Raw genomic sequence first — 13535 nt, 5'->3', positions numbered from 1 at the left:
TTAAATGATTGTTTAAAACAACTTTTTGGATTTAGTTAAACACTATCTAGTTAATGTATCCAGAGTTTAAGTAAGTTTAACATTGTTTAAGGGCACTATTAACTAAAAGAAGATTTTACTTGAATATGGTAACTTTCAGACATATGTCTTGTTACACTTACTAGACCAATTTGTTAGATTTACTTAAGTATAAGGTTAAATGTAATAAATAAGTAAAAAGGAACTATAATCGTTGGGTTAATATTTTACTTGACATATCGTAACAGGTACATAGTTACAAATTATTGCTTTGATTGGAAGTCAAAAATAAGCTAGAAGTAAAAAGTACTCCGACAGTAAGCGTCAATGTCATTCAACAGATATGCGGACAGTCTATTGATTTCCAAAATTTACGATACTGTTCGCCTTTATGGTAATTTATTAATTGAATTTGATCAAAACTTTGTGGGACAGAGCGTATCTGCACAGCATAGTAGGTATATGTTAAAATCTTGTAAAATAAATAAATATTTAAGAATTTTATTAACATTAGAAATAAGCGTTGTGCATCTGCTTCTGGAGGGATCTTTTTCTGGCACCCATGTCCACTTCCACCTGTATAAATTACAATGTAAAAAAAGGTGACATTATTCGTGTCGCTTGCGTTTTTAAAAAATTTCACTGTCTGTCAGGGGTTGAAACCGGGACCGAAAAGAACCGGTACAGGTACCGGAACTATTTGTATTTATAAACTCACTTGAAACCGGAAGCGTCATTTAAGAAGTTATGAAAAACAGAATCGCTTCCGGTACCATTATTATTATAAATATAGGCAGGGTTAAACGTAATCCTTCTCATGAGCATTTGACGTACCTATGACAAAAAAATCGGTAGGTAAACTTTGTCATGCTGAGATTCGGCATTAATCTCAGGACTCCAGAGAGAGTATTTTAGAGTTAGCTCGTGAACTCTCATGGGGTCAATAACGGTCCTTAATAGATTGCTTTCTAACAGTTATTATTTTTATCACTTACTTCGGTTTCAATATCATAACTTCTATTAAACACAAGTGATTTGCTTATATAACAAACGAAAAGCTTCTAAAGCTTCTAGAGTCAGGTTCAGCATATCCATAGGAATAACGCGCCACATTTTATGAGCCATTATCCATACTTCCTGGAATAACGCGCCACATCCGCTTTTATGATTTATAGCCGATTACTCATGGGGTCAATAACGGTCCTTAATAGATTGCTTTCTAACAGTTATTATTTTTATCACTTACTTCGGTTTCAATATCATAACTTCTATTAAACACAAGTGATTTGCTTATATAACAAACGAAAAGCTTCTAAAGCTTCTAGAGTCAGGTTCAGCATATCCATACTTCCTGGAATAACGCGCCACATCCGCTTTTATGATTTATCGCCGATTACCAATCCTTTATCGACCTGATGGCGCCTTGATATCGCTCTAGAAAATTCGATACAATAAAATAAAAGAAAAGTGCAGTTCATTTTATCGGCTAAGAATAAAATCTTGCTTTGTGAATTACGCTCAGAATTGTAAAATTTGCAATCTCAATGGTCAAAAATCAAAATTCTCACTTTTATTCAGAGCTGTCACACTAACTTTTACACCTCAACTTAAATACTTTGACTAAAACCAAAAAAGAATCAAAAACAGTAAGACGATTGAAGAGTGTGTGAGGAAAGCAATAGTTGAAACTGCTGTTGAGGCAAGGAAAGTTGACAGAGGTGAAACCAACAAAAAGAAGGTTTAATTCAACCAGAAAAAATAGGTTTCGTTTATGCAAAAGAATAATGTGCCTTAATTTTTGTATTATTTATTTAAGTTGAAACCCTTAAAAACCGAAAAAAAATTCAAACCGGAACCGATTACTAAAACCACAGAACCGGAAACGGTACCGAAAAACTGTAAACAATAATTCTAACTAAGTAGTGCGGTAGCCACAGGCAGTCAGTTGGAGCAATGGCGAAGTCTAGGGATCGGCGGCCGGTTACTAAACAAAATTACGGTACATGGACACGGTCACAAGGTAACCATTTCTCAAGCGGTCACAGAAGCACAAGTTAATTAGCAGTATCTACTGGAAACAAAATGCAGGAACGCAACCCAACCGTTTATAATTAACGGAAGGGAACGTATCAACCGCTTACGTTAATATTCAAACGGTACGGTAGATAAGAAAATCACTTTAATTAAATTAATTCATTAAATGTGTACTATGCGCTATGCAAAACGACGAAATATCGAAGAAGATCCCCTTAAATCATGCTTGTTAGCTTATATAGCAATCCCAAAAAATGTGGAAATGGAACTCGGATTTTCCAGCCGGCCGGCGTACTCGTGTGATAACGTCCAAAAATTTAATCTTTTTCAATTAATGTCCAGGCTCCCGGGCGCCCTAAAAATCTGGGGGCTACCTTAAAATCTATATTAATCTAGCGCGCTTCTAATGACAGTATTCAAAATCTAATCAGACGAAGTCTGCTGCAACACGATTGTCACTACGATTAATTATACTCACTTTATTGGTCGGATAAAAATTCTAAAATTTGGTATACAGTAATGCCAATTGCAACATGGAATTTCAGGTCAATCGCAAAAGGTCTGCGAAAATGAAATAAACTAGACGGTCTTGCGGATTTAATTATCGTTTTCGCTGAACTGAAACCATACCATATTAATTTTCTCTCATCCCCCAACCGACGATTTAATCATTCACGCAAAACTCAGGCATGGTCAGTTTATATCTTTTTCTCTTGCCGATGCGCGCATTGCAGTCTTGCAGCGGATTTTCCTTTCCATCTTAACAGATTCACAACCCGAAGTGAGCTACCCCTCTGCTTAACTATCATGCTTAAGATTATTACCCTATATTTTTGCAGGGGGTCTACTTAACTTAGCTGACTGCGCACATGATGCTCGCGTGACTTACCGCGTAATGCCTTCCGACTACCTCCCGCGGATTAACCACCACTTCAGCTTCAAAAAAATACGCCCAACTATGGCTTCGAATCTGTTCTACCAACAGATTTCATTACTTTTCATCAACGACAGGAAACCAATTTGCCGGCTAATTTGCTAGCAACCTCGGACTCGACAGTTCCCAAGCTCTAAATAACTGCAGATCTGTATTAGCCGAACGGTCACGTATCTACAGCTCGTGTACTCATCGAAGAAGTATGACAAAAGATAACCTCCACGCGGGGAGACTGCCTTAAAACAACTTGACAAATTTTATTAGTACACATTACCTAAACAGTAAACGAGGGAATTCTGCCCATTTTAATGACCATTTCCAATTAAATTGGCATTCGAATTTGTCATAATTATAGAACACGTTATTTTAATAATCCGGTGAATCCCCACCACTATCTTCCACTGTTTACTGCGCATCTGCAGGCACTAGAATTCTCATGCTTCTTCGAGGAATAAACGAGCTGTACATCCCATAATTTTTACTTATGGTTATGGGGCGACAAGTTGGGGCAAACAAAACTGTTAATAATTTGCTCAGGCAGGTATCAAAACTGGACTAAAGCTTGGAAATAATAAAGAAAAATTAATATAACGGGGTGTAAAATTTGCAAAAATGCTCGGAATAATCTTGCTTCCAAAAAAACCAAAAAGAATGTATGTATATTAAAAATGGTAACCAACTATCATGGCCGCAAGGTAGGTATCTCTAGCGAAGCCGACTGAAATAGTCTGCCGTTTAGTCGCCTCTTGCGACACCTAGTGCCATCTGTGGTGGGGTTTTCCACCCCTACACGCGTAAAAATTATATGTAGGTATATATGTACATGTACATAAGTAATAAAAAAAAAGTAGGTAGTAGTTAATTCTCCAGTGACTCAATCTCAATAAAGTTCCATATCGAACATTAATTGAATCTCTTGTACTTCTTTTTCGTCTCAATAGTTTCTTCTTGCACTGACGCTGCATGTACCTACAGTAGTAAACTAATCGGAAATCTTCCAAATTCTAGAAATAGTAGAAGGTATAGTTGGAATGAAGTAAAGTACGTGTTACCCGATTCGCTACAATATTGCACGTTCATCACTATTCTCTGTGCTAAATAATTTTATTTAAAGGAAATGTAGTTTCTGCCAATATACCCTATATTAACTCTTTGTCTTGTCTATCATTACGCGGCATCCGATCAATATTAAATCAACCAACAACGGAACAGAGAAATTAAAGTTATTAAAAGAAATTTTAATTAATATCGGATTGAAATTGGAAGTGGATATATTATTATGTTATCATGTAGATTATACCTAGGTACGTAAACGTCACTACTGCCCACAAGCTCTAGTCAGTAAATTGAAAGGTTGTAATTACGAAATTGTAATTTAACTATAACATTTCTTTATAAGAAATTAATGTCGAACTGGTTCTTTGAAAGGTGCGTGGAGTAATACGGTTGTAAAAAAGGTAAAATATGAATAACACTAAATTACTAAAAAGCGAAAGAATTATAATGATCGTGGGCTTCTGTGTACGTACAGTATCAGTTCGAGTTCAGTTGTAGGTTCAAAAACGCCATGGACATAATATATGTTGCGCGTATAGCTACTAATTATTTACAGTGCATATTCTACGTGTTGTTTTGATCCGCTTTGTAATACTCGTATGATAATTTGATAATTATTATTCTTAACGTGCCTATTTGCATAGTGCACTTTTTTAAATGATTGCTTACTCTACCCTTCCATCGCTCCTTCATTTGTGGCGTATCTATAAGTATCTCACAAATAATTACCTGAACATTCCTCATTGATCGTTATACAGTCTATACAGAGGATCTTGAGATATTACCAGAGTGCATGGTTTTTGTTTTTAACATTTGTTTCACTTTCATCTAATAACGGGCGATCAAAAATGAGTTGCTGTCGAGTCGCCTTTGGAAGTTTAAGTTAAGTACGATTTCCCATGTAAACAAAAATTCCAAATGTGACTCGACAGCAACTCATTTTTGATCACATGGTACATAAAAATCTCGTGTCACGGTGTTTGTGGTCGCACTGATTCAAAACGTCTCTACCGATTTGTATGATTTTTTTTGTATATTTGTCTGGCATTAGAATAGGTCGTAACGTATAGCTAGGTCATTATATAGCTCGCGAAATTCTTCCACTACGCGTCACAACGGGGACTCTGATATTTACCACTCCCGCACTTTCACTACCTCCTGACTTATTTTCACACACTCTCTTCGCACCTTGATCCATCTGCGCCTCTCCAGCCGGTTGTAGGTCACTAGCCTTTTCCACACCCAAAGGAAATATTCTTTGAATAGGACGAAGTAGTGCCCCCTTGACCGTCTGTACTCGCACCAAACGGACCTGATCATCAGCTCCAGAAAAAACGCCAAAATGCGTGCCAACCCCAGTGGAAACGTCTCTTGTCGTCATACCCCACCAGCACGAGTTCCCCGAGTAGTAGATTCTTAGAGAACCTCTTTTTCTTGAATCATCTGAGTTTCCGCAAATATTCACCCCGAAATCGTTGTCAAAGTTTTCTTTCTTTCCACGGCAATTTCTCTCTCATTGAAGTTTCGATTTTCCTTAGGCCAATATTATACTTGGTTTCACCTTTGGCACCTCGCTATAACAGCAATTGTCACGCAGAACATCCTTTAGGTCTAGAAGGTAGATGAGCAGGATTCAACAAACCAGTTCTCCGAAACGAAAACGGGGGTGAGATTCCGAATTTCGTTTAAACGGTTCCAAACAAAGCAATCCACGAAATGACAGTTGAATCGCTCCAGAAAAAACAATCGACGTCCAAATTCAAGCTTTCTTTACCGGTAGCATGTAAGTCTGGCTCCAATGGTAGCAGCTGCTTCAATGACGCTACCCTAGAGCTAGTAGCCAACAATCGTTAGAAAACCTACCTCGGTGTGACCCTACGGGGTCATTGGATTTGACCCATTTACAATAGACATGTTACATGTGGCATATAAGTCTACTATGCAAAGTTTCAACCGAATAGGTTCAAGCGTTTGGCAGGGAAAGGTGTGACCCCACGGGGTCATTGGATTTGACCCATTTTCAATTGACTTGTTACATGTGGCATATAGGTCAACTGTGCAAAGTTTGAACTGAATAGGTCCAAGCGTTTGGCAGACATAGACATGCCTTACCCCAAGGGGTCATTGGATTTGACCCATTTTCAATAGTCTTATTACTTATGGCATATAGGTCAACTATCCAAAATTTGAACCAAATCGGTCCAAGCGTTTGACAATTATCGTGTTCACGGACAGACGGACACCATCGACTGCCCTATGAAGCTTGCATCGCTTTGCTCTGGCGCCTAATAGTATGGTTATAACTTATAACGCATAGAAATATCAAATCAAGTACCAAAAGTCCACCCACTTCTTTCAATAGCTGCTTATCATTTCAAATTTGTTAATTGTTGCTATTCACTTGTAATTTTGACGCTTGATTACTTTATTGCTTTATCATAAGCATTGTCTGTTTTAATTGTTTGCATTCAAGGTTTCCTATTAACTTGTTTATTAAAATCTGCTGACAACTGTTGAGTTTATTTCAGTAATTAACCTTAGACTAAGCACGTCTAAAATTCGTTACTTTCAAATCTCTTACATCAATTTGCATTGAAAATTGAGATGCTTACGGGAAGTATATGTAATAATTTTCCTGTTTCTACCTACTTTAATGTAAATTTTGGTAATTAGACCCGATTATTTCATAAATGTTGTGTTTATTGGTGTTAGGTAAGTAGCCGATATGCCATCCTTCTTACCTTGACTAGAATAACAATCCAATCAACCTTGAATAAACTGGAATAATGGTCTTCTTCAACACATGAACGATTGTCACGCCACAGTAAGTGTCGATAAGCAAGCGTGACAATTGTCATTTCCAAATCATTTTGAGTTCCATTCACTGATGCAATTTATACAAGCCCTCGTACTGTTATCAAAAAGAAATGACAGGTTGTCAACGGATGAAATTAGTAACGTTGCGGCTCTTCGCCAATAAAATATTCCGTAAATCATGTATGAGGTCATATCCTTGTAATTTCTAATTTTATGGTATTTTATTTATGTTTTTAACGTATACAAGCATTTGAATATATCGGGGAATGGTAAAGGATGCTGCATCACATCGGTATATTTATGATCATTTGTGGAAATTTCTGCGTTGGCATTTGAATCATATTTTGATGTCACCAAAATTGTTTATAGATGAATAGCACGTAAACAGCAACAGGTGTAAAATCAGGCGTTGATCGTACTTTTGTTTTCATATGTTATATGTATTACCCATCGCCCACCTGCACTTGAAAGCGAGAACAATTACTATAGCGGATTACCTTTAATTACCGTATATCCATTGCTAAACATACATGATGAGAAACTTTACGGATAACGTCACTTTATTGTAATTGATAATAACATCACACATTCCGTTAAGAGAAAATGGAATGAGTGAGTGTATATGTAGTCAAAAAATTGAGAAGGTACACTATTATACCCCCAATGTCCGTTTGTCATCCTGCATCTTTCCTTAAAAGCTATCATATACTTTTGTCGCCTACTATAGTCGCCTCTTAAATAAAGTGACAATCCTAGTTATAGTTAGAAAAATTTTGTGTAAATCTCTTCCTCAGTCGTTAATTCAGAGTCAGGTGGCTTAATTAATTGCAGCCAATTCTTAAAAATATCAGGCTCCATTTTTGGCAAACGATATCTTTTTTGCAAATCTGTCTTCAGAATTTGTCACAGAACATTTACGTTTTCGACTTGCTTGTTGGTAATTAATTGTATACATAATTGTAATAGTGAATCATAAAAATAAAGAACAATAAGCCAAAAATTCAACTTTCATCATAACGACACGGATGCACACGCAGACACGGACAACACGGACGTAAACTGTGCGCCATCTATTGAATGTTCTCCAAACTTGTTGTATTGGTACAATTTTTCCCCCTTAGGATGCCCTTCTAAGATTGATTGTTCAATGTTCTGGGAAGCAGACTGACCTTTTTGCCACTGCGTGCCCTTTTATTCCCAAATTTTGATGGAGAAGACGCCAGTGTCAGCTGTCAACGTGAGGGTATCGTAAGTGATGACAGTGTGGCCACGTTCGCTGCACGTCTGTCAGCTGATCGCAATTTACATGTTGTGGTGTTGCCACAGGAATTTTGTTTCAGTAAAGCAATATACTGAAAAAGTTAAACCTGTTTTCTGCGAGAGAAAAACGGGTATGAAATTAGGTACTTGTGCCCAAAATTCAAATTCAGAAAAATGGAACTTTAAAACGTCCACGAATTAACAGAAAGAATAAAGTTCAAGATCGCCCCAAGATTCAGAAAAAACAATGGAAGATTCTAAAATCGAGTGGGTGTTGAAACATTTTTAAATTTGTTTCATATGTACCGCTTCATGCGAATAGAAATTTTGAAAAAGTTTAACGGCTACAGCATGGGCTGCCATAAAAACAGACGCGAGTCTCAATTTTGCATTGATTTCGTTTCGGTTTTTGAGCCCGGCGTCGATAACAGATTAGAATGGTTTGCGGAGATGCGATCAAAATCGCAAGTGCGAACGTGTCTATTGATATGTTTGACCTGATGGAAGGCTAAGAGTGCTGGCAGCGCGAAATTGAATCTACCTAATCTGGGACGTACTGTACACCAACTTTGTCAACCTACTTCCCGTAAAGAAAGAACTTAATGTACCAACAAATACGATCCTTAACGTAGGGGACTTTCAACAAAAACGATATCGATGGAGACTGACGCTAAATCGCGGAATGTTAGGGTAATGTGTATATTTTCAATTAGAAAATATGGTTTCTATTTACTGCGTGCTTTAATAGGAGTTGAGGGGAGGTTTATTTTGAACTAGTTGAATTTTCATCCTATTAAATTTTCAGTGAAGCTTCTCCCATTTAAGTACAGAATTGTGTCAGGACTTTAGGAATAAGAGTATTGAATTTTTCAACATAGTTATGCGAAGATAAATATAAACCGAAAGTAATTTTAATTGTGAAAGTGATCACTTGGGGTCATAATAAAAGATATTTTGCTAGGTAATCGAATTCACAGAAGTACGATTAATTTTTACATTGATTATTATAATACTCCAAATCACGAGAACAGGGTTTTTGGTGTATGTAGCACAAGAAGGAATTTATTATTTTTATAATTGAAATTTTGTAACTAACCGTTACAATGTATTACTTCTTGGACGCCCAGTAATTGGGTCGGTGTTTTTCCAACAAAATTGCTGTACAAATAACGATTTGGCAGTTAAAAAACGCAGAATCACTCCTTGGGAACTGAGCAATCGCGTTTGGTCTTTTTACTAACAGAAATGGTGCATAAATAACATATTTTCAGGTCTTCGGGTGTTCTTCAGAAGATATTCAAAATTCACAAACATATCAGAAATAGCCCGAAGAGCTAGTAGAAGAACAGAAAATGGCGCTAGTTTGATTATATTAAGAGGCACAGTGGACAAACTACCAAATGCCTTGCCTCTGAAATTCTTAGAAAGTTGACTTGTTTTAGAGCGATTGAAAATTGAATATTTGTGAAAGATTACAACCTGAGGACCTTTAGGATTTTTAGAAAATCTTGAAGATTCGTCTGTGATTTTACAAACATTCTTTTGGAAGAAGAGCTTGGTTTGACAGCTTGATTTAGTGGGTTCTGCTGTGGTCAAGAGGTTCTCAATTTCGGGTTTGAGCATTGCAATTCTTTAAGTCAATAATGATGCGATTTGGTAGAGCAGCTTCGAATAAAACCCCATCCACTTATAAAAGCAAAATTAAAACAAAATACTACACACGTTTTTTCTATAACTATAATAGGTTTGACGTTTCACTAAATCCGGAAGTTTCTCAAATATTCACTGTTTGGCATATTGTTCATGAGAAATACATAATTAATAGTTGCCTATTCGTTCGTTCGAGTCTTGATTATCGAAGAATAATGCGATTGGTTTTGATGCATAAGCAAACATAAAGGAAAATCCTATCTTGCATAATTTCGCAGAAAATAGAAACAAATAGGTACCTACATAATTGGATTTTTGAGCATTCGTTAGGGATGTTTGGCGAATGTGTCGAATTCTTCACGATTTTTTTAATGTAGGTAAAGGATGGAACAGCGATCAGATACGTTTCCACCAAATTACAATGCAAGTAAAGTAGGTAACTAATTGATAATTACCCGCATGGTTCGCTCAATAAAGAGTAGAAATATGTGAATTACTATTTAATTGACACGTAATGACCCATTTTGTCTAAATAATCAAATTGCATTCATCAATAGCTTACAATTTGCATTCACTTTAATGTGAAAATTGCAGAAATGTATTAATAATTCAAATTAGTAACATCTTGCAATATGCTGGGGGCACATCTAATACAATTCGCCATTAATATATAATCGGGGAACGATTATAGTGATTATACTATGCGATCAAAAATGAGTTGCTGTCGAGTGACCTTTGGAATTTTTGTTTACATGGGAAATCGTACTTAACTTGAACTTCCAAAGGCGACTCGACAGCAACTCATTTTTGATCGCCCGTTACACTATACATATATATGACCACTGAGGAGGCCAAAGGTGATTTTTATTCGCAGACTTTAAACGTCAAATAAAAGTTCTCGACAAATCCTATTCATAAGTTTAAATAATAAGACAGTCCAGCGGGACAAACGTGCAGGTCATTATTAATCACGCTCAGTGTATGATACTTAGGAAAAACGTTTATGACCGTTTGCAGCATCAAATTTAAACAGGCTTTTATTATATCCATGGCAGTCGACTCAAACAAATTCACAACCTTTCAATGACCTTTTAACGCGGGTTTTTCAATCATCCGCATTTAGTCATTGCATTTTAGATCCCTCAAATTTTTCCATTTCTTCAGATTCTTCACTTTAAATTCTTCTGACTCTTAGTCAAGATTATTCGGATTGTTCAACTTTTCGCATTCTTCCATTTCTTAGAATGTTTCAGGGCGTTTCTGCACTTACTACGGTTTTTCTGTTATTTCAGAAAACAACATCAGAACTTTAAGGCCCTTATGAATTTTTCTATTTTCTTCAATCTTACGAATCATCGACTCGTTAGGTTGTTCAGATTCTATAAATTCTTGGAATCTTTCAGATTCTTTACTTTCTTCATACTCATCCATTTTTTTAAATTGTTCAAATTTCTCTCTTCGAATGCTTTAGATTCGTCGGTGGAAAATTATCCACAAGATAGGCTAAATATTTTTCAATCGCAAAAAGCATTTTCAGCTTGGCGGAAATTTTCAAACTTGCCTGCGCGGGCCTCATATTCATAGGCGCCGACTTGACAAAATTTTTGGGGGGGCCCAAACATTTTTACGTACCTGCATAGGGTATCGGGTTACGGGTATAAGTAAAAAAAAACATTTTTATAACAACCCTAACCGACAACCGTCGACTTTTAACTAAAACCAGCAAGTACGAATTTTTGCATTTTTAAATAATGCACTTATCGTAGTAGGTGTAAGGTGCAGGTACCTATCTTTATCCTTTATCTTAGAAAGAAAAACTATGACGTCACATCAGGAGTCAGATTATTGCTTCTTAGAAGTGTCAACGGTTTCCTGCTTACTTGGGACGGTTTGTTATTGCATTTTTGCATTGAGGTAGAGGTATAAAGGTTTATTGTTGAGTCTAAAGCTGATTATGCAGTTTCAAGATTTGGTGTAAGTAACCACGAATACGAATACGGTATATAATTGTCACTTATTCAGAATTAGGGGAGCTGAGCCCCTCCAGTATAAATATTGGAGGGGCTGAAAGTGCTCGGCCACCCCTAAGTCGGCGCCTTTGCTCATATTCGTAAATAGCAGACGCGTTATCCCTTCGGAAAACACCGCAGCATTTTTAAAACAATTTGAGAAGAGAATCTTAAACGTACAAAAATAACCTTATGTCCAACTCCGCTCAATTGGGATGCGCGCTTTTGTAAAGAAAATGTAAAAAAATCTTCTCGTGCAAAGAATCGAACCCGAACCGCCCGATTGCAAGCCGTGTATCCTTAGCACTAGGTCATTATGGCACACATTCAATCGTGATTTAACTGAATACCCATTCCGACATAGTTGTGGGGAAAGGGTCAATTTTCGCATGCATGCGGACGCGTATGCCGTTTACAAATATACACGCGGGCCGTTCGAAATTCGTCCATGGACTACGTTGTGGCCCGCGGGCATGGTGATGAGCAGCCCTAGTTTAGTTCGTTCTTTTTTAATTCGGTAGCTTATAGCGCTGGCACCTGAGTAAAGAAAAATCTTGACGGTTACCGTCAACTTTCATATTTATAGAGATTTTTTTAAACTACAGATGTTTCTAGTAAAGACAAGCATATCTCATATTGTAAAAACCAGATGTGGGCAATGCGTCAACTGCGCAATGTGACCTTTCTTACTGATAGAGATATTTCTTGAAACTTTAACCAAACATTCTTCTAGTAAAGACAAGCATATCGCATATTCCAAAAATCAGATGTGCACATGCGCTAACTGTGCAAAACTAAGTTTCTTATTTATAAGAATATGTATGCCAACTTATTAACGAGCGACAAACGTTTATAATTTTGAACTTTCTGTCCGTCCGTCCATCCGTCTGTGGACACGATAACTCACTAACGGTTTCGAATTTTCCAATACTGTTTTTTGCAATAGGTAGATAATGGTCAAGGGACTAGTTCAGATGCTTCTAGCAAAGGCAAACACATTATCACATATTGTAAAAATCAGACCATAGATGCTTTTAGTAAAGAAAAAGTAGCTCACATATGGGAAATACTGATCTATCTAAACATGGAAAATGGGCTAAAGTTACTGAAAACCTTTTTGCTTGTTTTAGTTGAACTGCAGGTGGAACCATTATTCTAGTAGGTAGATAAAAAGAACTTTGCCGAACACTTGAGAGTAACGCAAATGAACATAATAGAAACGATGTAGTTTGAAACGAATTTGACGTAAAGAAATATTTTGGGCATTTGGAGAGAACCTAGAAGAAAATGGAGAAGAACTTGAAATGAGCTTGAGGCAAGCGAACAAAGAACTACGGTGGTAATTTGAGATTTGCGGACCTTCGGTACGGCTTATAAGGAAATTGGGAAAATGGAGTAGGATTTGTTGTGTGGTGCTGGTGCTAGTCCTGGTGTGTTGTTGGTGGTATTTTCCTTCTTTTTCTTTGCAAATCAGTTTTTTGCCCATAGGTACGTTTTAACGTGCTGACCCGATCTACCTATCTTCGCGGATCTTATAGATTTTGACGTTTAAAGATCAACCCGATTTTTGAAAATCAAACAAAAAAGGTTTTTTTCCATAACCTTTGACGGAGTGATCCGATCTTTACCTGTGTCGGCGATTATTATAGATTTTGGCCTGTATAATCCAAATCGACCAAACACAACGTAAGAGGCGCTTGAAGAATACATGGCGGGAAGGTCGAGGAAAATTTAAAAAGAAAGTTTATGGAAATGTG

Source organism: Photinus pyralis, unplaced genomic scaffold (genome assembly GCF_008802855.1).
Source record: "Photinus pyralis isolate 1611_PpyrPB1 unplaced genomic scaffold, Ppyr1.3 Ppyr1.4_LG7, whole genome shotgun sequence".
NCBI lineage: Eukaryota > Metazoa > Arthropoda > Insecta > Coleoptera > Lampyridae > Photinus > Photinus pyralis.
This window is presented reverse-complemented; position numbering follows the sequence as displayed.